Raw genomic sequence first — 25147 nt, forward strand, 5'->3', positions numbered from 1 at the left:
AACTAGCCTATTAATTTTTTTATAAATGCATCTGCCTGCCCATCCGTCCGTCCATCCATCCATCCATCCATCTGCCCCATACATACAGATATCTATCCGCCCATACATGGATACATATACCCATCTGTGGATCCATCCACCCATCAATCCATCCATATGCCCACCAATCCAGAGATATATATATATATATGATACATTACTCACCGTAATCTTATTTCTGATGCTTGTAGATTCACATGCTGTGCATAGGCCGACATCTAGTGGAAGCTGCAGAGTATTACAGTTTGTTTTTTGAAACTCGAAAATGGGCGTCGACACAGGGCGTGCCAATAATACTATCCCTAGTGTGACTGTCCACTGTACCCAAGATCCCTCACACGTCTAGGATCCTCAGATTGTATTTTTTCTGACATGAGGTAGCATGAGGAGTAGCGCGAGTACAGATAATCCAAGCAAATAGAAAGGTAAGACTACAAGCAAGCATGCGCCTTCTCTCAGAGGGGAGGAAGGGTGGGTTGCATGTGAATCTAAGCAGATACAAGCATCATTACGGTGAGTAATGTATCGCTTCTGAGGCTTGTGGAATCTGCTTAGATCACATGCTGTGCATCAATTAGCGAGCAGTACCTGAAGAAGGAGGTGGGATGTGAGAAGGGTCATGAGCAAATAAGTGTAGAAGAACCGCTTGTCCCACTTGTGTATCTGCCTTGGAATGGGTGTCAATGCAGTAATGCTGAGTAAAAGTGTGAATAGAGCTCCAAGTAGCTGCTTTGCAAATGGTGTCAAGGGGTACATTTGCAATGAAAGCCAGAGTGGCCCCAATGCCTCTTGTAGAGTGGGCTCTTGGCGTGAAAGGCAGAGTCTTTTCAGAGAGTGAGTAACACAGCTGGATACAGTTAATAATCCACTTCGAGATGGCACCTTTAGTGACGCGATCCCCCTCTCTGCCTGTAGCTACGGAGACAAACAGCTGATCTGTTTTCCTTAGCGGTCTGGTTTTATTTACATAGTAGAGGACCGCCCTACGCACATCTAGGGTGTGTAGTTTCACCTCAGCCGAGCTTTGAGGGTCCTGGAAGAAAGCCGGAAGCTCGATGGACTGGTTTACGTGGAATTTAGATATAAACTTAGGTGAGAACCTAGGGTGTGTGCGTAAAACCAGTTTGTCTTTATGGACAGTAAAGAAGGGATCCTGCACTGACAGAGGCTGAATTTCACTGACCCTTCTTATAGAAGTAATAGCTACTAAGAAGGCCGTTTTATAAGTCAGGTGTTTGAGACTGCTTTTATGCATGGGCTCGAAAGGGGGGCCCATGAGCTTAGATAGCACCACATTAAGGTCCCACCCTGGTGGTGGGTTTGAAATAGGAGGGTGAGGTCTCTTTACTCCTTCCATGAAGGCTTTAACTACTGGTACTTTCCACCACGAGACCTTGTTATGGGAAGTGGTGTATGCCGACAGGGCTGCCAGGTGTACTTTCAGTGAGTTAAAAACCAGTCCTGCATCCAGCAGGTGGAGCATGTACGTAACAGTGGAAGGAGTGCAATCAACTGGGTTGATTTGTTTACTCTGGCACCAGATAACGAATCTCTTCCACTTGTCAAAGTAGCAGTGCCTTGTGTTTGGTTTCCTAGATTCCTTTAGGATGTCCATACACCTCTGTGGTAAATTGAGATGTCCAAACTCTATGACCTCAGGAGCCATGCTGCCAGGTTCATTGAGTTGGGTTGCTGATGCACTGTTTGACCTTGGTGCTAGGACAGTAGGTTGTACCAGGCCGGAAGTTTGATGGGCTCGCACACCGCCATCCTGCGTAAGTGTGGGAATCACGGTTGTTTTGCCCACATGGGAGCAACTAGGACGAGCGTCATAGACTCTCTGTTCATCTTGTTGACCACCTTCCTGATGAGGAGTTGGTGGAAAAGCTTACGCAAACATCCCTGACCAGTTCATCCACAGGGCGTTCCCCTGGGAGTGTGGTTGGGGGAACCTGGATGCAAATCCTGGGCATTGTCTGTTTTCACTTGTGGCGAATAAGTCTATAGTGGGGATACCCCACTGAGAGAAGATCTCTTCTACGACCTCTCTGTGTAGAACCCATTCTTGTTCCTCTGGGAGGGAGTCTCTGCTTAGAGCATCCGCTAGGGAATTGAGCTCCCCTGGGACATGTTGTGATGACAGGAAGATGTTCCATCTGAGTGCCCATATCCAGATTTTCTGGGCAAGCTTGGACAGATTTGGCGAACGAGTCCCTCCTTGCTTGTTCAGGTAGAACATGGCTGTCGTGCTGTCCGTCCGGATTTGCACTGACAGGTTTAGTAGGTAGGGCTCGAACGCTTGAAGCGCTCTGAATACTGCCAGAAGCTCTAGGAGGTTGATGTGGTTCTTGGCCACTGAGGGAGACCAGAGACCCTGAGCTGTGTGGTGGAGATGGTGAGCTCCCCACCCTGTCAGGCATGCATCGGTAGTGACTACTGCCTGTACTTCAGGATCGTAAAAGGGTTTCCCCTGTGCAAGATTCTCTCTTGTCCACCAGTGAAGGCTTTGTACCAGTGTTGGCGAAAAGACCACAAGATCGTCCCACTGACCACTTGCCTGAGACCACTGTTTCGTCAACCATTCCTGCTTGGGACGCATGCGCAGGCGCGCGTGGGGGACCAGGTAAATACATGAGGCCATCATGCCCAGCAAACGCATTGCTTTGCGTACCGTTATTTGGTGACCGGACTGATATTGCGGAATTTGCAGTAGTATATTCCGAATTCTTTCCTCTGAAGGAAATGTCAACCCCTCTTGAGTATCTAGGATTGCTCCTAGGAACTGTTTTGGAGGTGCTTGGCACCAGGCTTGACTTTTTCTCGTTGATTAAGAAGCCTAATTCGTGGAGGAGGCCGATAGTCCTTTGAATGTTTGTCCTGCAAATTACTGGGGTTTCCCCCGTTATGAGCCAGTCGTCCAGATAAGGGTACACCGGGATTGCCTCCCTGCGTAGGTGTGCAGCCGCCACCGCCAGTACCTTGGTGAATACCCTTGGTGCCGAAGCTATCCCGAAGGGCAGTACCTTGAACTGGTAGTGCCGACTGTCCACCTTGAAGCTCAAGTACCTTCTGTGCGGTGGGAACATGGAAATATGAAAATAGGCATCTTTCATATCCAAGGTTGCCATGTAATCCCTCTTTTTTAGGAGGGGGATTACCTCTTGTAGCGTAGTCATTCGAAACTTTTGGGGCTTGAAATAATGGTTGGCAGGCCGTAAATCCAATACTGGGCGCATTGTCAAATCTTTTTTTGGCACAAGGAAGTAAGTTGAATAAATACCCTTGTTTACCTGGTGTCCCGGGACAAGTTCTATCGCGTCCTTTGCTAGCAGATTGGCGATCTCCTCGAGGAGAATCTTCCGATGTTCTAAAGAGTGTACTCTTTGTCGTGGAGGATGATTCTTGGGACGCTGCAGTAGTTCTATACAGTACCCTGCGGATACTGTTGACAGCACCCATCTGTCTGATGTGATCCCTTCCCAAGCCTGGGTGAAGTTGGAAATGCGTCCCCCTACTGGGGTTGCGTGAGAAGGGACCCTAAACTGAGCGTCACTGCTTTGGTGAAGGCGTGTCGCCTCCTCTACTGGGGCTGCCTCTGCCTTTACCACATCCTCTCCCATTACCCCTGCCGTAACCCTGGGTAGACTGTTGGCTGTTGTTCCACTGTGTACCCTGCCCCTGGGAATAGTTTGATCCTCTCTGGGAATGTTGGCCGCGTGGGCGATGAAAATTTCCATTCCCGCTCTGGTTAGGGGGTTTATTGGTTAGTTGGCCAAGGGACTGGAGTGTCTCATATTCGTCCTTGGCATTCTTCAGCGCGTCTTCGACCGCCTTACCTAACAACAGATCGGCTTCCACCGGTTTGTCCAACAATAATGCCTGGGTTTCTGCCTTAAAACCAGACTGCCGTAACCACGCATGTCTCTTGATAACAGTACCTTCTGCTATCAATCTGCCTGTGTTGTCCGCGGCGTCAAAAGTTGCTTTTAAAATGCAACCAGACACGACTCTACCCTCTGCTGAAATTCGTGCTAACTGGCCCTTTAAGGGTTCTGGTGCAGAGGCTATGAGTGCCGCGACTTCTTCCCACTGATGGCAGTTGTAGCTGGCCAACAGGGTGGTGGAGTTTGCAATCCTTGCCTGATAGGCGGACGTTGAGGCTACTTTCCTGCCGAAACCATATAGTTTTTTGCTCTCCTTATCTGGAGGAGCTTCGGACGATGACAAGGGTGTTCTAGCCCTCTTACGAGTATTAGTGACAACCGGGGAGTCTAGCTTCAGATGTCCTCTTATATAGAGAGGGTCTATTCTTCGCTGAATAGACAAGGATAGGGATGTCTGGGCAACAGGCCTCCTTTCTCCCACTAACTCCTCGGCGAAGACCCTCTCCTCCTGGACACCGTGGGTGTCAATATAGAAATGTTCTGCTGCTCGTGCGAGAACCTTGTTCAGGAGGGGTTGGTTATCGACAGGGGAGTCGGTAACCTGGGCTTCCTTCTCTACCGGGGAATCTACTCTGTAGGTTTCAGGGTCTTCCTCTTTTTGGTCCTCATCATCCCCATAGTAGCCCGTCCCGGTTTGCTCTTCTACCATGCCAAATTCTTGGTCCTCACCAAAGGAAGTCTCTCCTTGATACTGTGAGTATGGCCGTGAGTATGGTTGTATATCGAAGGGGTCCGAAGACCTCATAGGTGTCTCAAACCGGGGCTTCTTACTCGGGGGGATAGGATCATTAGAGCCTGAGGGTGTAGACCCTTGTGGATTATATGAAAGGAAATGGTCTGGATTTTTATCATAAAAGTCTGCCAAAGAAGACATCCTTGACATGACACTATCTATGTCATCACTCGACCATTCTTTGGAACTGGGAATGACTCTCTCAGAAAGTCTAGGAGACTTATCCTCAGTAGACTTGCTGGTTTTAGAAATAGCAGCAGACTTGGGCTTGTCTGTCTGTTTAAGAGGAGTGCAGTGTTTTACAGGTGTGGAAGAGTGCAGTGGCTGCTTCTTCTGCTGTTTTCCCCCCTCCCTGTGAGTGGAAGAGTGTTTTCCGTGTCCCTTTGTGGTTCCGGAGGTTTTCGACACCTGGCGTCAAGGATCAGGGGTAGAGTCCCTGTCCTTCGAACATGGGGCCGCGCTGATCTTGTCTGCGGGCTCTGACTCCTGGAGAGCGGCCTGGGGGTGGAAGTCATCTTCGTCCTCCGACGATCGAACTTCCGTTAGCTTAGGGAGCGAGGCACTCTTGGCAAGAGTGGATGATTGCCTGGAGTCATGCGGCAATCTCGATCGAGAACGCCCAGAGGACACCGATTCGGACCGTTCTCTATGTGCCTCTTCGTGTGTTTTGTGTACTTGCGCTCGGCTGTCTTTAGACGCCGTAATGCCCTCGCTGCCCGAAAGCACGGCATCGCTGCCATCGCTGAAGGCGCCCTCCACCGCCATGGCCGCCTGCCTGGCGTGGTGGGCCCAACGCTTCGTCGAACGGTCCTTAAGCGTCTTAGGTTTAAACCTACTACACGCTCTGCTGTTCGCCTCGGGGTGGTCCCTCGGCAAGCAGAGATTGCACGTGGCGTGCCTGTCGACCCAAGGGTATTTGCGATTGCACTTGGGGCAGAATTGAAAAGGGGTACCCTCCATACGCACCTTGAGGCAGCGGGCTGGTAAGTGTAGGAAATGTATAAGATGTACGAGTATGTCCAACCCCCCCACTCTCCCTACTTGCAGGGCCGAGGCCATAGGCCTTCCAAGGCCCCGGCCGAGGCCAGAGGCCTTCCGAGGCCCAAATCCGTCGCGCAGCAGCCGACGGTCGAATTCTTCTCCAAGCCGGCGTCGAGTGTCGAAGTTAGACGTTGGGGTGGTGAAGGGATGTAAATTTATCGATATTTTAGCAAAAGTATGGCTAAGGCCAGGGGACTCCGCAAAATGCTTCCGACCAGTATGGCGGAAAAAAACAATCTGAGGATCCTAGACGCGTGAGGGATCTTGGGTACAGTGGACGTCACACTAGGGATAGTATTACTGCCACGCCCTGTGTCGACGCCCATTTTCGAGTTTCGAAAAAAAAACTAATACTCCGCAGCTTCCACTAGATGTCGGCCTATGCACAGCATGTGATCTAAGCAGATTCCACAAGCCTCAGAAATAAATAAATATATATACATACATACATACATACATACATACACACACACACTCCGTGTTGTGTTCCCAAATGCATCTTGGCCTGAAATGTTATCATGAAATTCAGTTTTTTAAATGTACACATGCTTCTGTGTTGATGGGGGTGTCCACAATTTCATCCCACCCTCCCCAGACACACAGTGCTGCTGGATTTTCACTCCCTTCTATCCTTTTGTCTTATATTAATTCTTCCACTCAAATATCAAATATGCATCAGAAGGCCATTTTTAATTTTAAGGGAGTGTGCTCATTTTTTGTTGAATCTTTATCCATTAACAGCAATCAGTGCAAGAAAAAGGTCTGCATGGCACAATGCATTCCTGAGAATGCAAGCATGTCGGACAGGCTTTACAAACCTTCTGAACCTTAAGAAAATTCTGCTGCCCCTCTTAACAGGGGAAGGTAACTGTTGGTCTGGTTCAGAAGGCTAGATGAGGCAGGATTATGCAAATTAACTCACAGATGAGCCCAGCCCAAGAGGAATCCAACCTGCTACACCACAATTAACACCTATAAATTCGTAGTAGATGTCTAACTTTCAGGCAGTCTGGTACAGGGCCTTGCTCCCAAAAGGAGCAACGTATCAAAATCCGCCCTCATTTAATAGTGCCTGTAGTTCTTACAAGCTTTTCGGTCTATAGAACCTTTCCCTTCATGGCTTTTTGTGTGATACAGAATAGGTAGAAGAGTGTTCTCTTTTGTTTCATTGGACATCAATTTTAACACATCCAAGCAGTGCAGGAAAACCTCAAAACCTGTCCTTAAGATTCCAGACAGCCTCTGCATACAGGCCTTATAATGGACAATAGTCCTTCTAAAGTGTTGTCCTTACTGTGAATGTTTTCTTTGACCTAATGAGGGTGCTCAGAAGTTAAGGGGTTAAAGGATAGTTCCGGGACTTTTTTTTTATTGTCCCTACGGGTCGGCCATGTGTTTGTAAGCATAAATCGGTAGATCGTAGGAAACTTTCCTATGGACCTTACCCGACTTTTCGCCCATTATCGCACTCGAAATCAGCCTCCATTTTGTGATAATCCTATCATTCCGCCGCATCGACCTGGCTCACCTGCCTTTGCGGCACTAAATCAAATCCCCCGCCCCTGAAACAGACTTTATCAAAACATTCATATTCCCCGCCTCTATCCGTGACGTGACTGAGCTGCGTAGGCAAACGCGCCCAGGCGTCTTCTACGCGACTCCACACAGACCCCGGAAATCAACACAGATCAGCTCACAATACAGCGCACCACAATTCGGAATATGAAACTGTACTTTGAAATCAAACCGCAAGATTGTAAATGTGGTAAAGTACATTTATTTGACATCAAATGTTTAGAGAATATTCAGCGATTTGCATTTTTATTTGCTCATGTTCCAAAAAGTTCGTATTGAGGAACGCGATGGTCCTTTGCTGTACACAGGGTCTTAGAGCATCTCACAATACAGCACCACAATTCGGAATGTGAAACCGTGGTTTAAAAGCAAACGGCAAGATTGTACATTTGGCAAAGTACGTTTATTGGACATCAAATGTTTAGAGAATATTCAGCGATTTGCATTTTTCTTTGCTCTCGATCCAAATTAGTTCGTCTTGAGGGAAGCGATGTTCGTGTGCAGTACACAGGGTGTTGGTTTACGATAAAAATAAGCTCTTCTGTCGCACTGATAATCGCATGGCTGTTCCAACAACGAGGCACTAGGCCACCACAACGGTAGGTATGTTGCATCTAACCGTTAGTACCGCGTAAGGGCATACTTGTACTTGGCGATCGTCCCATAAAATGGTCAGGGTGGTAACGTTGTTCACGCGGAGAAGCAACTGGCGGCTGTAGAAGCCGTCCGCCGGTGTCTGGTACTCGTGACACAGACAGTAGTGAATGATGTACCTAAAAACATAAAAAATGAAATTAGTCTCACCATCAGATCCTTATTAAAATTATTCATTTCATAGCGAGGACAGCGCTACTGGGTGTACACAAGTGTTTAAAGGCGTGGCGAGGCATGGAGGGGGGGGGGAGTGGAGTACAAGGTAAGTAGCATAAAATAATAAATAAATAGGGCCAGCTGGTGGCAAGTGCAAGGTAAGTGCAGAACAAGTGCTGGGAAGGGGGGGCTGTAGGATACTGAGACAGTCCCCCAGTGCAGGGGTTGACAGGGAGGCAGTGCAGGTGGAGAGTGGAAGGGCCCAGGACCGAGGTCGCAGACAGTGGACCAGTTGTAGCAGGGGAGAGGGAGAGAGAAAGCAGAAGCAAAGAGGAAGGTTTTGAGGTGCTTCAGTAAAAGCAGATGTTTCTCCTCCAGATAGTGCGCGGTAGAAAACACTATGCCACATAGAACGAACAAGTACAACTGAACCCGTCTTTAAAGCCACTGTATAGTAATGAAATTGCGGTATAAACTCATCAAAAGTTACTTACATTATATTTGCATTTTCCATTGTGTCTCTGTGTAGGGCAGACCCGAAACACCACTCCTTCTTTGCCGACGTTACTTCTTCTAATGAACGTGGCTCATCGTTTCGTTTCTGAAATTTTATTCATTATCTTTTCTTAGTCTTTCAGGATGGTCCCGGCCTGTCAAGGTCAAATCACAATAGAACCTTATATTGGGTCGTGGGCCGTTCCGCCACCCGAGCAAAACATCAAAGCAGCTGACCTTCACTTTGAGCGAGCACACATTTCTAGTTAGCTCCAGTTAGTGTAAGGGCATCTTGTCTGCGTGCCTTTTTTTTTATTGTCCCTATGGGTCTGCCATGTGTTTGTAATACGGAAACATTCTATAATTTTTGTAAAAATGATTTATATTACTGTTTGGTTTAATTGCAATGGGCCTGCAACATGAGGAGACTCGAGAGAACAGACAATCGAATTACAATCATTTAAACCGTGATGTGTATTTCTCAATGAGCTCTGCTTTAGGTGGACATGGAACAGAGGCAATGTTGGGTGGCAATGCAGTTGTCCCCTGCATAGGTTCGTTCACCACTCCATGTATGTGCCTATCGAGGACATCTACGATAAGTCTCTCAATAAACTCATATTGCATATCCTCAAACACTGGTTTGATCACCCATTGTTTACTTCTTTTAGTGAAGGCCTTATTGTAGCGAAGCGTCCCTAAAGTTCCGGTCGTCCTACTTTGTTGACGGCCAACATTATGGTTATGTGCCAAGACCGCTAGAAGAGTCCGATTTATCATGCCTTCCATGCCAAAATGCAATCTTTTGGGCCTGTACTTTAGGCACATATTGTGGAACACCTCCAAATCTCCTGTGTGGCAGAATTCCGTGAGTCCCCTCAAATCTCTTGTTATAGTTTTATCAAATACAATCTTTTCAATGGCCTTGTGAGTGGGTGATGAAGGAATCAACCACTTCTTCTTCCGTGCCTCCTCTGTGGACAAATGGCCATGTTCACATTTGTGGAAATGCTCATTTGTCGACCATCGATGTACGTTGCTTATGTGCAACATTACTGACCGCCATTTTTCCAGTAGAATTTCCAACGACCCTTCACATGTTTTTGAGCTCCACCAAAGATGGTTGCTGATTGACTTGGACCACTGTGAAATACCTTGCATATCTTTTTTTTTTCCTGCAGCCGACAATTTTTTATTGATTGATTTTGCAAGATGCCAAACGTCAAATTGGTGATTTATATTTTTGTACTGTTCTCTCATTGTCTTGGCAATTGAAACGTGTCTGTCCGTGGCTATCAGGTCGATCACCATTCCCCGCGATTGTAGTTCTTGCAATGATGCTACAAAGCCAACTTTCTCCATGGCCACTGAGGATGTACTTTGTGACACCTGCACGACCACCGAACTCACAATTTTCTTACTTTCCATGTCCTGAAAGTGGTAGGTGCAGTACTTGGCTGAAAATCCTGGACTGTCGCATTGTCCATCACCGGCTAGCCTGAAGCGTTTGCCCGCGAATGTACTTTCCATTGACATTTTTTCCATTCTCCAAGCTTCGCTGATGGCTGGAAATAGATAATCGGTTTGGTATTTGTAGAACTGACTTTTCGCAATGAAATGGATTCCCACAAACTGAAAGAAATACTGTAACTTTTTAAAACTTGAACCACTAAAAAGTGCGGCCGCTGCACAAAGTAGATTGCCTGCTGGCAGTTGCCCCAGCATGGGTTGTGCAGACCATGCGAACGGATGATATTGTGTACAGGTGGCATGTATTTTAAGGTTAGTGCCTCGAATTGCACGAGTCACATTAATCAATGGCTCCCCACATACTTCCCCACCAACCCAATGCCCACATTTCATCATCATAATAATATCCATCAAACAGCTATCGAATACAATGAATTTGGCCTCTTTCCTTATACTGTCACTCTGCATCCCAGCTGGTTCGGCCTGTAACGTTGAGGACATGTCACTCGCATGAAAGGTACAATCTCTGATATCGTCTTCCGCTATGCTGAGTGATATTGATGGTGTTTCATTGTCGTCCACTTCATTCTCTTCCATTGCAACATCTGTTCCTTGTCCGGAGATGGGAGAAAAAAACAATGTCTTCAACTTTCGCGCGCTCTTATTTTTTGCGGGTGTGGATTCTGTGAATTTATCTCCAACTGCATCCGAACTACCAGGAGGACATTCACTATCAATGGCTGGTGGTGGTATAGCTCCGTTGTCAATCACTTCATATTCTTCCCATTGGCACGATGCATCTCCAGTCTCAAGTCCCTGCCAAAAGGTTTGACAAGCAACATCTCTCGTTCGCTTCACTGTCTGTGTAGATCTAGTTCTTACACCCACTCGCAACTAGAGGACAGATTAGAAAAGGGATGTTCAGTTTAAACACAACTTACAGTATTGAACTATTGACAGTGAAAGACAACATAATATAGTGAACAGGACACTAACCTTCTTTTGCTTTCTTTTCTTTGAAACTTTCTTTCCTCGAACTTCAACATCTGGACGCTGTTGCTCCGACTCGTGTGTGCATGTCTCCACTTCCTCTCGCGCTGCAACGACTATACTTTCATGATAAGCACATCCATCACTCACTGAGGCTCCATCGACTCGCTGAAACATAGAACTTTCATTAGTATGTATAATAATATTGAAAACACAAAATGTACTTGGGGACCAATACCCATACGTACATCTCAATAGCAAAACACGAATGAACGCATTGTGTAGAACATTCAAACGACAATAGTTCACGCATTGTTGATCTAGTTAGATTGAACTGTCAAGATCCATACCTCGGGCTCCGCATAGACTTCCATTGATGATATTATTGAAGATGACGCTTCAGCAACTCCCTGAAACACAGTAATTGCATTAGTATGGTTTTCTATTTTGTTTAAAAGAACATAAACTTTCTGCAGGCGTCAACGGCTCATCTAAATAGACCTGCACAAATGATCAGTTGTCTAAAATAAATAATGGATATCTAAATATGATTCGATTTGCTCCATCGTTGGAAGTGTCACCACCCAGAGATCTGCATCAACTACTAGGGGTGATGTTCTTGTTGAAGAAGCTCCGTCAGCTCCCTGAAACATAGTACTTGCGTTAATAAAGAAGGAAGTATAGCGGATGTAATCACGTCATTTGATCTCGCATGATTGATCTGTCAGTATCCATACCTCGAAATGCATAAGAACATCAAGGGACGCTGTAACTGCGGTGCACACTTCTGCAAGCTGTTGCGCCGACCCGTAACTGCATGCTCCCCCTTCCTCTTGGACTAATGCTCCATCGACTCCCTGAAACATAGGACTTTCATTAGTAATGAACACAATATTGAAAAAAGAAGACACATAGGAGGGCGACGACAGAAGGACATACCAATGGCTAAAAACGAAAGAAACATTGTGTGTAACAATCACGCTACAAGAATGCAAGATCTGATGATCTCCATCGATGGAACTGTCCGGAAACGTACCTCGAGCATCTGAGTGACATCTACGGTTGTCGTCAATGCGTTGGACTCCTCAGCATCTCCCTGAAAGACAGTACTTGCATTATTTTGGATAACAATAATTATAACTGAAAACAAAGACTAGAGGACGAGTACTGTGGTGTACCATTAGGTAAAATAATTACACGATCAATTAAAACTATTGATTTACATGCCTAAAACAAGTCAGTGTCAGAATAGCTAAGTAAGATTACCCGATAGGCGCTTGAAGTGGCTGATGACTGCAATAACGACACGGATGGAGAATCTTCAGCCTTCATATTGAGTGGATACATAAATGGGGAAATTATTGTTAGCTAATGCTACACACTACCGCAATGCCGAGAGATAAATACGTAAACTTGACTCACCAGTGGAGGGATGTGGACGAATAGAGTGGGAATAGCGGTTGAGAGCAATTTTCGCCTCGCTCGCGGTGTTTTCGTCCTTATTAGCAATGATGTGGAGTACATGTCTGGGCTAAAGTGCCTGCTGCAGATGCGGTATCGATCACCCCTCTTGTCCGCAAAGACTTCTAGGACTCTACTTTCTATCTCAGAGGCTGGATATCCGCAATATCGGACCCATTCTCTTATCTGATCTATTGTCTTAGGGAAAACATGCATTATAGTACCTTCAGATTTGTTATGGGTCTTCGAAGGGCAACCGCCAATGGAACAGGCAGGCATTATGGAAAGTTCTGAAAAGTAAAGATCAACAATTCTCTATGAATACCAATGTGTTAAAACATTAAATGACACATAAAAGGTTCAATGCAAGGTCCGTTTTGGTTCTTGGAACTATACATGTTATTCACATGCGGATAAGTATTTCAATAACTTTCAAAAAATAGAAAAAGTAATTTGACTAAACTCAGAACATGTGACTAGTTCCTTGCATGTACTGTCGTGAACGAAAAGAAAACATGGATGCAATTTGATGACTACTAGCAAATAGATATAAATTTAAAAATTGGACGCAAAATGATTATGGTACATGGACTTACCTTGACGAACAAACAGTTAGATGCAGGGATCAGAGTAGTTTCTTGTCGTAGAACAGGGAGCAGTTCACAGGTTGCAAACTGACGAGTTTGCTCAAAGTGGTCACGGAAGTTCACAGAGACGAAGAGCAGATAACCAGCACCTTCACGGGTTGACTAGCAAAGCGCAAAGAAGTTCTCATTAGAAATATGAAGTGGGTTATAAAGCATTCGAAACAGGGGTGTGTTTGTGAATGAATGACGTGTATATGTCGTGGCATTATGCGGTCTGCAGGGGGCCGTCCAGCGTGAGGGGGGATGCTTGGCAGGAGACACGGGGTCTGGAGGTAGACATGGGAACAACAACCCATGCTCTATAGACCACTTTGAAGTGTACATGGTCTTTGGCACCTCTTGGCCTTTATCGCTCCCTGACAGCTCCACTTGCCAGCACAAGTACCCCGGTGCGAACTGCCTTTGATAGGGCGGGGGGTGGATCGGGGCGGTGGTCGTGCAGACAAGACACAGGAAGACTCGTGAATGGAGACACACTTATGTGGATTGCAGGGGGCCGTCCAGCGTGAGGGGGGATGCTTGGCAGGAGACACGGGGTCTGGAGGTAGACATGGGAACAACAACCCATGCTCTATAGACCACTTTGAAGTGTACATGGTCTTTGGCACCTCTTGGCCTTTATCGCTCCCTGACAGCTCCACTTGCCAGCACAAGTACCCCGGTGCGAACTGCCTTTGATAGGGCGGGGGGTGGATCGGGGCGGTGGTCGTGCAGACAAGACCCGTTTGCCGCAGGGCCTCACCAAGGAGAGGCCATCTAACTGAATGTAAGAGGATGGCTGCAGGATCTACTACATGGAATGCAGGGGGGTGAGTTTATAAATACCTCACCCTCCCAGGAGAATATACACTAGATTCATTTAAAAAATCAAAACAACCATTGTTAAAATATATGTTGGGCTTTATTTTAGATTTTAATTAAACATAAATAATAAACATTACACATTGTAAAGTTGAGGTTGCAGCACATCGAGGGAAAATCCGCGGTATTGTCCACTGTCACTGGGGAAATGTTGTCTAATGGCAAGTACCGCACAGGCAGGTATTACTCTCCGAACGCGGTGTCCGAGCCTCCCGTGAAGCCACCAAGTGAAGCAACGATAGGCCACCAGCCTGTACCACCTGTGAAAAAAAAAGATGCAAACTGTATTAAACTGACCAAACTTTCTTATCAATGTCGATTCAGGTAACACATGTCATTTTTCTTAGAAAAAAATTATATCTAGAAAATGCACTATATGGAACAAATTTACATGCGTTCGAATGATATGTAAATGTAATTTTATATGTGGGAGACGACCATGAAATAGTGGTGGCATCACTGACATCACAAACAGAGTATACTTACTCGTTACTCGGATTACGCGGACGAACAGTGCCGCGAAGTTCGTGCATAAGCACCATCATCATCCTCAACACGGTCCGTGAGAGGCAGGCTTCCCTGAACTCTGGCAGCTCGGTGATGCATTGCGGACTTTGCTCGCCTTCCTGCAGACTTTGCTCGCTTTCCGAAATGTAGGCCAAGCACCCGGAATTTTCACGGCAGCAGCAGTTCTCCTCCTCAGTTGGCATTAGCTCGCACCGATTGCACGTGCACCAGGTGGAGACGCCGTCCATGCGACATGGTCCAGGCTCTTCATCCGTTGACTGGTCCTCCCAACTGCCGTCCGAATCCCCATCGTTTTCGCGTGCTTGACTTTCCAGTAGTTCTTCCTCGGTGTACTCGGGCTCGTACATATACGGCATTATTGTGGCCATTGTGCGGTAAAGATAGTAAAATAATTTACAGAGATGGTACAGGTGTTCACACGGGCTACAAGCGGCGAAGGTAGCTGACCAGAGCACTGAAACGAGTCACAGAATACTCAAAGTAACACAGAGAGAGGAATGGAATCGAAAATCTGCTGCTGTGTGTTGTGAAACGGTCTGTTTATACTTATTGGGGAAAGAGGCGTCCTGCCATTTCCATGGCAACACGTCAATAGCTGAGGCGCAGCGATTGTTGACACGAGACGTGCTTGAAATGGGCAGTACGCGTCTGCTGATGTCAGGCTCAGGGGCGGGGGATTTGATTTAGTGCCGCAAAGGCAGGTGAGCCAGGTTGATGCGGCGGAATGATAGGATTATCACAAAATGGAGGCTGATTTCGAGTGCGATAATGGGCGAAAAGTCGGGTAAGGTCCATAGGAAAGTTTCCTACGATCTACCGATTTATGCTTACAAACACATGGCCGACCCGTAGGGACAATAAAAAAAAAGTCCCGGAACTATCCTTTAAATCACCGTCTTATGAACGTCTTGTTGCAACATTGCCACTCACCTGTAACAAGAAAATGACATCAGTGTCAAATGTAATAATTTATTGCAGTTGCGTTGTGCCATTACAAAACCTGCTGCTTCAGCCAGAACAGCGCAGAATTCCAGTTGTCACTGGAACACTTAACTGAAAAGCAAGCCACAACTTTAACTGACTTTCTTCTAAAACAGGTTTATGTTGCAATTTGAAGCCATTCAATTTGTTCTATGTAACTTTTTATTGTTTTCAAGTAGAACACATAACAACATAGACAAATGGTTGCTAAAGCCTGGTTACAAATTGCAGAGAAAATGTGGTCAAGACTCAAATCGTGGTGGAATAAGGAGGACCCCAAATCAAGTAACAATTTAGCCATTCAGCAGGCGACCGGAAAACAGTAGGTAAACGAGGGAACTATGTTAAGTCTTTCATCCCTCCCCCACCCACCTGCCTCATACCTTCTGGAATTTCTGTGGACAGAAGAGGCACACTCGTCGGCCTCCACAGACCACAGTGGTCTCTTCGTCGATCCCCACTTTGCAGCATGAGCCTTTTCACCAGTCCCAAAGTTACAAACGTTTTCTCGTACTTGGTGATCGCCCCAAACTCCCAACAGCATCCGCTTCAGTTCGCATGGGACCCGGGACCCCAGCAGTAAGGTTAACTTCCCGATGACCTTTCACCAGAAAACCTAGATGATCTTGCATTCCCATAGTGTGTGAAAGAAAGTGCCTGCCCCCCCCTCTCGCAGCTCAAACATGTGTCGCTGTCTACTATTCTCCACCGAGCCATGGCCGCCTGTGAAGAATATGACTGGCGCAGCATTTTATACTGAATTAAACAAAGCCTGGCAGCTATTCCTATTTCACATGGGAACAGGAGTGCTTCTACCTATTCCTCTGGTTCCAATGGTCCGACATCCCTTTCCCGTCTTCCTTTGAGACGGGGTAGTTCCTGAGCCCCAAGCACCATTAATACCTGATATAACGTCAATGTGACTTTGGTGACTATGTGATCGTGAAAAAGATTAGCTTCCAGGGGGGAGCTCTTCAGAACCCCCGTCCAGGTGAGGGAACTGGGAGACAATGGCATGCGTCAGCTGCAGGTGTCTATATCACTCATTATTTGGTAGCGCAAAGGCTTCTTGCAGCACAAACGGGGTGAGTCGTCCATCCTGCACCACGTCTGCTAAGGGTCGCACCCCCGCACCGCCCAGCTTGTGAAGTAGCCCATTTTGAGTATTTCAGGGAGGTACCGGTTATCCCAAAGGGACTGGCCCAGCGTTGGTTTCCCCTCTTCTGCATCCTAAATGGTGGTGGGCTTCTGCCCAATTCTTCCGGATGTTTCGTGTTAGCGAGGGTAGCTCAGCGGTTCCCCTCCGCCCCATACAATACGTGCTTGGGGGACAACCATCCCATCCTCCCCTTCTCTATCGCAATGTTGGGAAGCCTGGGGTCAAAGTACAACCAGTCGTTCACCGCCTGCAACTGAGCCACCCAGTAATATCTAAACGCAAGGCAGGCCAATACCCCCTTCCCATATCAACCGGTGGAGAGTTTTGAGTGCAATGTGTGGATAGCAGCCCCCGTAGTGTGCCTTCAATCATAACAAAAACTATTTTGGGAACCAGAAGTAGTGCGTTCTGCGGAACAGAGAAACTAGCAAGTGTCAGCATTTTAAAGAGCCGCCTTACCCAGCATTGTTAGTGGGAGGGACTGCAAGTGTACCTTGTATGCCGAAAACTTGTCCATTACCCGATGCAAATTGTGTCAGAGAAATTCGGATGGGCTCTGGCTGCTTCTTTATCCGAGGTTGGCTAAGGCCCTGAAATTCTGCTAGCGTGTCTGTCACAGAGGGACAGAAGACCACCGGGTTGCTCATGTATATCAAGAGCTTGTCGCGTATAGTGAAACCAGGTCCTCCCCCACCCCACGGCTACGTGGATCCCATCCATTCCGGTGCAGTCCGAAGTTTGATTGCTAGTGGCTCTATATCCACTGTGAACAATAGGAGGGAAATGGGGCAACCCTGTCCGGTCCCCCACCCCATGGAGAAGACTCAGTAAAAACATTGTTGATGCACATCAGCGCCTCCGGGGATTCATACAGCAGTGTGACCCATGACATGTAGCCCTCTCCAAATCCCAACTGGCCCATAATTTCCCATAGAGAGGCCCACCTAACAGAGTCGAAGGCCTTCTCAAAGTCCACCGCCAATAGGGCAAACTGGTCCGGGATCTGCAAAGCCCGACTTATAGCAAACTGTACCCTGCAAAGATTCATGCGTGTGGACCTGGAGGGCATGAATCCACATTGGTCCGGGTGTATTAGAGAGTCTATCACTCCCAGCAGACAATTAGCAAGGACATGTGCAAAGACCTTGGCCTCCCCACTGATTAATGATATCGGCCCGTAGGAGGTGCATAAATCTGGTGGCCTCCCGGATTTCGGATGCAGGCCCTCCTGAGGTCCAGCGTCCGTCCCACCTGCACTGAATAAATAAGCGGTGCATGGGACCGACTACCAGGTCTCGCAAGCGCTTCCAGGTTTCCACAGGGAATCCGTTAGGCCCTGGGATCTTACCGGATTGGAGCTGGGCGAGTGCAGTCAACACTTCTTCCTTTGTGACCGCTGGCGCCTGGCTGTCACAAGAGTACCTCCACCTGCAGCCCCACCATATAGCCCTCCCATAGCGTGACTGGGTAATCAACAGACTCCTCCTTTAAGGAGAAGTATTCTGCCATTTTCTGGGATAAGCACTGTAACACTTTGGGGATGCCCAGGCAGTATGTGTTCAGGCACCACGGTGCAGTGGGTTTGCACCGCCCACTTATGAGTTCCATGAGAAGCAGGGAGTGATCCGAGATCCCCTAGCCAGAAATTTGGCAAAGAAGCCTGTGCGACATACGAGGAATGAAAATATGATATATCCGGTGTTAGGGAGAATTCTCTGTATAGGCTAATTTCCCAAACCCAGTGAGTCCCCCAGCAGCTTTGCTGGATTTTTGGGGTTTAATTTTTTCTCCTGCCAAGAGTGAGACTCTTTCTCCCACTCTTAGGCATGATTTGAGAATGTCCTTTGACTTTGTAATGTGTTTTATGGGCTATGGGGTCTTTTACTCCATAGGGCTTCATGTGTTTTTGGTAAGTGTGTTACACAGCACCTTCAGTGCAGTAACACAGGGGCGTCATAGTGACCCCCAAACATAGACTCCATACCCTGGGACTGACTACTGTCTCCCAGGGCATGTAAAGTCACCATTGACTTTACTAGTCTTAAATTGTGAACAGAACCAGTACAAACCATCATATTGTGGAAGTACTGGTAGGGGTAATTCGATTGCCGCTGGGTCTGTTTCTCAAGGGGGCACTGTCCAGTCCCCCCTTGTCGAGTTTCTGGTTGGTGGCAGTGGTTACCACGCGAAATATTCCACCGGAATATTTCCTATGGGATTTTCCCATTAATTTTCAATGCACCACTTTTTTGGTGCAATGTTAAAGATACCGCCGGGTTATTTATTTAATAATTATTCCCTGGTTGGGTCTTTTTGCCAGGACTCGATTTTAAAATGGCGTTTGTGTTCGCCTCTGTACCTCCAACCCAAGTCGGGCCCTTTGTTCCACTTTTGGCAAGCTTCTGCATAGAAGCCTCCAAAAGTGGTGCCACTCTGTCTGGGTCTACAGGATGTGTGGGAGGGGGGGAATAGGCACCCTGGACTGAGATTCCTTGGCAACTCAAGTCGCACTCGTGTGGTTGGCCCAGTGTTGAGGCGCCCGGCTCACCACTTAGCATGTTTGAGTGACAGCTAGGACTGATGAATGGGGGTTTTCTGCTTAAAAGCAGGGCCTTGGGGACTGGAACTTGAGAAGTCACCACAGGACCTAAAGAATCCGAAGAGGGAGAAGCTGAGCCAACCTGCAACACCACCACCGGTGGAGCCCTGCTGAACCGAAGTCACCACTTCCCAACGACAGAGAAAATCTTCTTCTAGGAGAGTCTTCTTCCTTTGAGCTGGTGGGGTTAACCAGTTCGCCTTTTTCGCCTTCCTGGATCGTCTCGTGGTCGAATCGCCCGTGCAAAGCAACCCGGTGGCCGGATAGCCACGCTTCACCACTACCGCGAATAAAAGGGTAGTACCTTTTAACCGGGAAACTCCATGGCTGGTTTCTTCCCTGGCAGTGCAACGACCTTCAGCTTTCCTCCACGTCGAGATCTTCTCTTCCACTGGACGAAGCACCGACTTGCACCCGCTGCCAGGAACAACTGCCCCCGCTGGAGCTTTCTCACCATTTCTTTATTCCAGCATCCTCACCAGTGCTGCAGCTCCGGTATCTGTGGGTCTCCCGCCTGCCTCCACTCTGAATGTCCACTGCCTGGGTGCTTCTTCTGTTCTTGGGGACCCACAGCGCCCCCCTGCCCCGGTTCCGGTGGGTCTCGCTGCCTATGCCAGGATCGAGTCTTCCTCACTGCTGTGACCGGGTCAATGCATCTCTCCTCCAAGACGACCCAGAGCACTTTTTTTTTGTCGCACTCAGGCAGGCATCGACCTGCAGGGGTCGGGGTCCCACTCCCTCTCCGCTGCACCAGCAGATCCGTGGGGTGCCTGCCTTACACCAATATGGCATCCAATCTCTGCACTGCAGCCCACCTTTGGCCTTAAATAACTTTTTTCTGCCAGGATACATCAGAGTTGTTTCACTGACCTCCGAAGTCGACCTTGCCAGTGCATGTCACCGGGGAACAGGTCTTTTAAAATCAGGATGTCGGCGGCCGCCGCGGATCACACGTCTTCATCCGCTCGCTGCTGCACAGCTCACCCCGCAATTTGAAGCCATTAATTGATGAACTAGTTATGGTAGTATGTTAATGTGCTCAATGCTTAAGTAAAGAAAACTAGAGCAATAATTGATGTCATCACTTTTAAAAAAAACACAAAACAACTTTTAAATGCATTGTATTAAACAGCTTAAACATTGTTTGCAACACAAAAGAAGCTTCACTTTAGTGGCGAGTAATTGCATACAACAATAAATAACTAGACAATCCTTGAATAAGAGCAAACAAGAAACCAAACAAACTAGGATGACTTTGTGACAATGTATTCTATGGAATAAAACGCCTAATGTACACAAAAAGTACATTTCAAATCACCTCAGCGTATAACCTTAAGTAAGAATGCTGACTTCAGCCTTATTCCTTATTTATTTCATTTATTTGTAAAGCGCGAAACGCTGGCCCAGAGGCATGGAGGTGCTCAGACAATACACACAACAGAAAAAGCAAAAAAAAAATTAAAAACACATTCAAGAAGAGAATACAGAGCCGGTTGAACTAATAGCAGCACAGTTTTCAGCCTGCGCTTAATGACAGCAAGTGATGAGCATGATCCGAGGAGCTGCATGAGGAAAGGATCTCTGGTCCACAAAGGCCAAGCAGGTTTTTGGTATGTCCAAAAGGCAAGTGTTGGAGCTCAATGCTCTGCGGGCTAGTAACAGAGTAAGACAATTGGTCAGGCCTGGGTGTCTGTCCATACAGGCATCGATGTGTAATGCATTGTACGCAAAAAGGCAATCCTGCTGCAGACCAGGCGCCAATGTAGGACTCTCCTGGCTGCAGAGCTATGATCTGTTGTATGAAGCCCCTCAACCACCCGCACAGTGTTGCTTTGAATAAATTGTAAGAGGGTGAGTTCATGTTTGGAAAATGCCAAGCAGGCGGCTGGAGCAGTAATCTAATTTAGATCCTATAATGGCACACACAATAGTAGCACAATTTGTAGAAGTAAGTAACAGCCTTAGCTGAGCCAGCAATTTTAGGTAGTATCATGTACTGGAAATTAGACTATTTACTTGTCCCTTCATGGACAGTTCTTGGTCCAACACAAACCCCAGCATCTTAACCTTGGGCAGAGTGGGAATGCTACAGCCAGCAATCATGAATGATTGATACTCTGGGTCAAGCTTACGCAGCTGAGAAGCAGTATCCAGAACCATAAGTTCTGTCTTAGAATCGTTTAGTGCAAGCCTGTTGGCTAGCACCCATGTCTGAAGATCATTTTCGAATGCTAAAAAAAAAAAAATTATTAAAAAAATTAACTTTATAAAGAGAATCAAAGGTAAGTATAAAAAGTAAGAAAAGTGCAAAATGCATTTTCAGCATAACTATATTGCTTTTCAAGAAAAGGAACAGACGACATAATCCCATTGAAGCCATTTGTCTCTCTTATTCTCAGTTCATGCCACAAATGCAACTGAGAAAGGTTGCAAATATATCCAAAGAATAATGTCCAGCGGCATTAGAAATGGAAAATGTACAAATGCCAAAAGCCGGGTAGACTTTCAAGTTTAATGAATTAAACTAAGACCATAAGCATGACATTTACCAGCAATGCTAAAGTATGACTTCCCAAGTGATGAGCATTTCATCCAGCTCACTAGCATGCAAAGTAGCAAAGACAATCACTACTGCACAATGCACCAACAAAATCTTACCACTTCCTCTCTTTAATCAAACAAATAAAAAATGCAGGTTGGAAGTTTCTGATATTAATCTGCTTGAATGCTCTTCCTTGCATCTGCCTGCCTCCACTCCAAATGTCCTGTGCCTGGGTGCTTTTTCTGTTCTTGGGGCACAGAGTGCCAGTGATGGTATGAAAGGGGGCCAATGATGGTATGAAAGGGGTTGAATGGTGGCTTGTTAGCTCCCAGAGAAACAAATCGAGATTAGAACTGATTGCCAGTGGGTCTAACCCGGACTTCAGAAGACCAGCTATGGACTGAGCAATATTTTAGAAAAGGCATATTGCTAGCAGTGTAGGACCCAAGAGATCAGAATCCCACGCTGGATTGGCCAAGTCCAGGATATAAAGCAGACTGCAGAAGAACGGTAGCAGGAAACCAGACAGTTGGATGAAGCATCTATACGTCTGCCTCAGTGTCAGTGTTGGAAGGGATGGAGAAGAATCATGCTTGGCAGAACTAACCTAGAAGTACTGGAGATTCTAAGATGTAGTCAGATGAACCAGCTGTAGGAAGGAGTATATGACTATAATGGGCTTCTGAGAGGACACATTTTGAAACTGAACCTGGAGAGGGAAGAGTCAAGCAAGTGGTTAAAAAAAAATATTGAGGACCGAATTACATCACAGCGGAGGGCACCTGGGCACAAGAGAATAAGAATTGCACCAGAAGTTGGAACTAAATTGCACCTTGCAATTTTATCAGTGCAAAGTATGAAAGAATCCATTACAAAATAGAAAATAAAACACTTGTCATGTCACAGTCTGCAGTGCCTGAATAGACACACTAATAAATTTGTGACCCTACTTGGAATCAAGGGTAAACGAAAGCACTGTTTTTTTTAAACGGAGGATCTCGGTTTGCTACACGCTGGACTGGGTATGTATGTGAGATTCTTACTTATCACCAACCCCTGCATATTTGCCAGCAGACAACCCAGCATTCTCCAAACTCTTCAACCTGCATCACTACTTTACACAGAATAATCCAGGAATGCATCAAGAACCCCATAACATTTTCATTGGTTACCTGCAACATCATTAAAATATAATTACTATGGCTTTCCCAAAATACAAAAAGATAGCTCAATAGCTTAATAACCCCTTTCTTAATGAACCAACAAAGTAAAGGAACAGCCCAATTATCACAAATTAACTAAGTATTCTAGCCAAAGTCATTGAGTGAGAGTGCCCTTAACTTTATGCCAAACGAGTCAAACAATTGAAGTTTAAAGCCAAAAATGGAATTGAACCAGCATCAGGAAGGAAATCACTTAGGTAAGTGCATTTTGATACATTACACCACTATTGCAGTTATAAAATAGCTCATAACGTACTCCAACAGGCAAGGGACTGCAGGTTATACACGTGGATGAACTACATGTTTTGGAACACACCCAACTTGCAACCCCCAAACCTAATACAAGAAACATTTGGACAGCATTTTAAGTACTACTCCCTTTGAACCCATCTCTTTGTTTAGATGGAACTGTTAATGGACACTAGGAGTCACAATATTATCTTCCTAAGGGAACTCGACAAGCCATCTGAAATAATTGACCGATTTGCAATCACCTTTTCTTTTAAATGTATTTTGAATCGCTTCTCAGGTATTAAACATCAAATTGTGCAGAATTAGCTAGCTCCAACTGATTTAAAAACGAATCCAAATCAAAGGTGCACCTTGCCCCAAATATCCGAGAATCGCTTGCAACAACTAAGCAGAGTCCATCAATAAAATAATAAAATCATAAGCCATTGTTTCACACAGGTGTACAAACTATCTCTGCAATTTAAATAGGCATCACAAACAAAATGGGTCAAGAACAAGTTGCTCACTGAAGTGACTGAAATACTCCACGTCCATAGTCCCCTTTCCTCCATACTGTGTGGGGCATCCCAGTATAAGGATGGGACCAGTACCATTTTACCTTGTAAAAATGCCTTTAAATTTAGAGAATGCTTGCGTGCGGCCACGGGCCTAAACATGCCCTGCCCACTGTCACCTCACCTCAGTCCTCTTTGTAGCATCGGACCCGAAATGACTCGTAAAATAACTGGTTTCTTCTAGGGAAAGGTGGTGGATCATATGGAGGAAGGGGGACTATGGATTAGGAGTACTTAAGTGAGTAATTTGTTATTACTCCTACGTCCCATCCCCCTTTATACTGTGTGCGCGATTCCAAAGCAGCCCTATTTAGGGAGGAGGTAACCTAGTTAAGAAATATTGGAGAACAGGTTTTAAAGGACATACATCCGACCTGGCACTAGTGTCACGGCAGTACTGTTTACAGAATGCTGACAGAGAAGCCCATATGGCGACTCTACTTATTACGTCCCATGGTACGGCTCTCCGAAATGCCACAGCAGTGGCTTTAGCTCCAAGCACATGTGCATGCATGCCTGCCTGCTGGTAGATGCTTTCATTGTAGCATATAACATTCGGCAATGGCTGCCAGCATCCATCTGGCTATGGAGGCTTCGGATGCTTGTGATTCTGGGGAACGTGGTGAACTGGGCATCGACCCGTCTCTCTGTTCCTTGCAAAATGGGCAGACTTTACCTCCCGTCTTCTTCCTCTAAACTCCTCCTCCTTGGAGACTTCAGCATCCACATTGACTCCACTGTCCCTACCTTCACACTCTTCTGTGATCTCTGTACTACTCTCTCCCTCACTATTCTCCATTCTAGCCCTACCCACTCTGCAGGACACACTCTTGATGCCTTCATCCCTGCTAATCATCCGTTCGCTAACCCTTCCACAACCGTTCTCTCCTGGTCTGACCACTCTCTGCACTGCCAGCCTCTTTCACGGTCAAACGAGTGTCGGTTGCTGTGTTCGTCTCCACCTTCACCCGCCCAGCCCCCATTCCTCCTTATTGACTCTCCTCTTGACTCTGTCCTTGCCAATCTTCATCTTGCTATTACTAGCACTCCTGACATTCTTATCCCGGTCATGAGGATCCGCCTGAAACCTGCCTCCAAGCCTAACAGTTGGTATGACTCTGATCTAGCTGCTCTGAAACTACAGTGCAGAGCAGCTGAACGGAAGTGGCATTCCTCGGGACATCCTCTGACAAACTGGCCTGTTGCCTGCTCCAAAGGCAATACCGTCTCTTCATCTGCTCCA

At 46.6% G+C, this 25147-nt stretch overlaps 1 protein-coding gene across 5 annotated transcripts in view; it reads right to left on the reverse strand.

Moving 5' to 3' along the window:
- LARP4B (La ribonucleoprotein 4B) overlaps positions 1 to 25147 on the reverse strand; it is a 2592412-nt gene that overhangs the window by 617057 nt on the left and 1950208 nt on the right. The window lies entirely within an intron of this gene.

This window comes from Ambystoma mexicanum, chromosome 2q (assembly GCF_040938575.1).
Source record: "Ambystoma mexicanum isolate Mex_15411 chromosome 2q, UKY_AmexF1_1, whole genome shotgun sequence".
Classification (NCBI taxonomy): Eukaryota; Metazoa; Chordata; class Amphibia; order Caudata; family Ambystomatidae; genus Ambystoma; species Ambystoma mexicanum.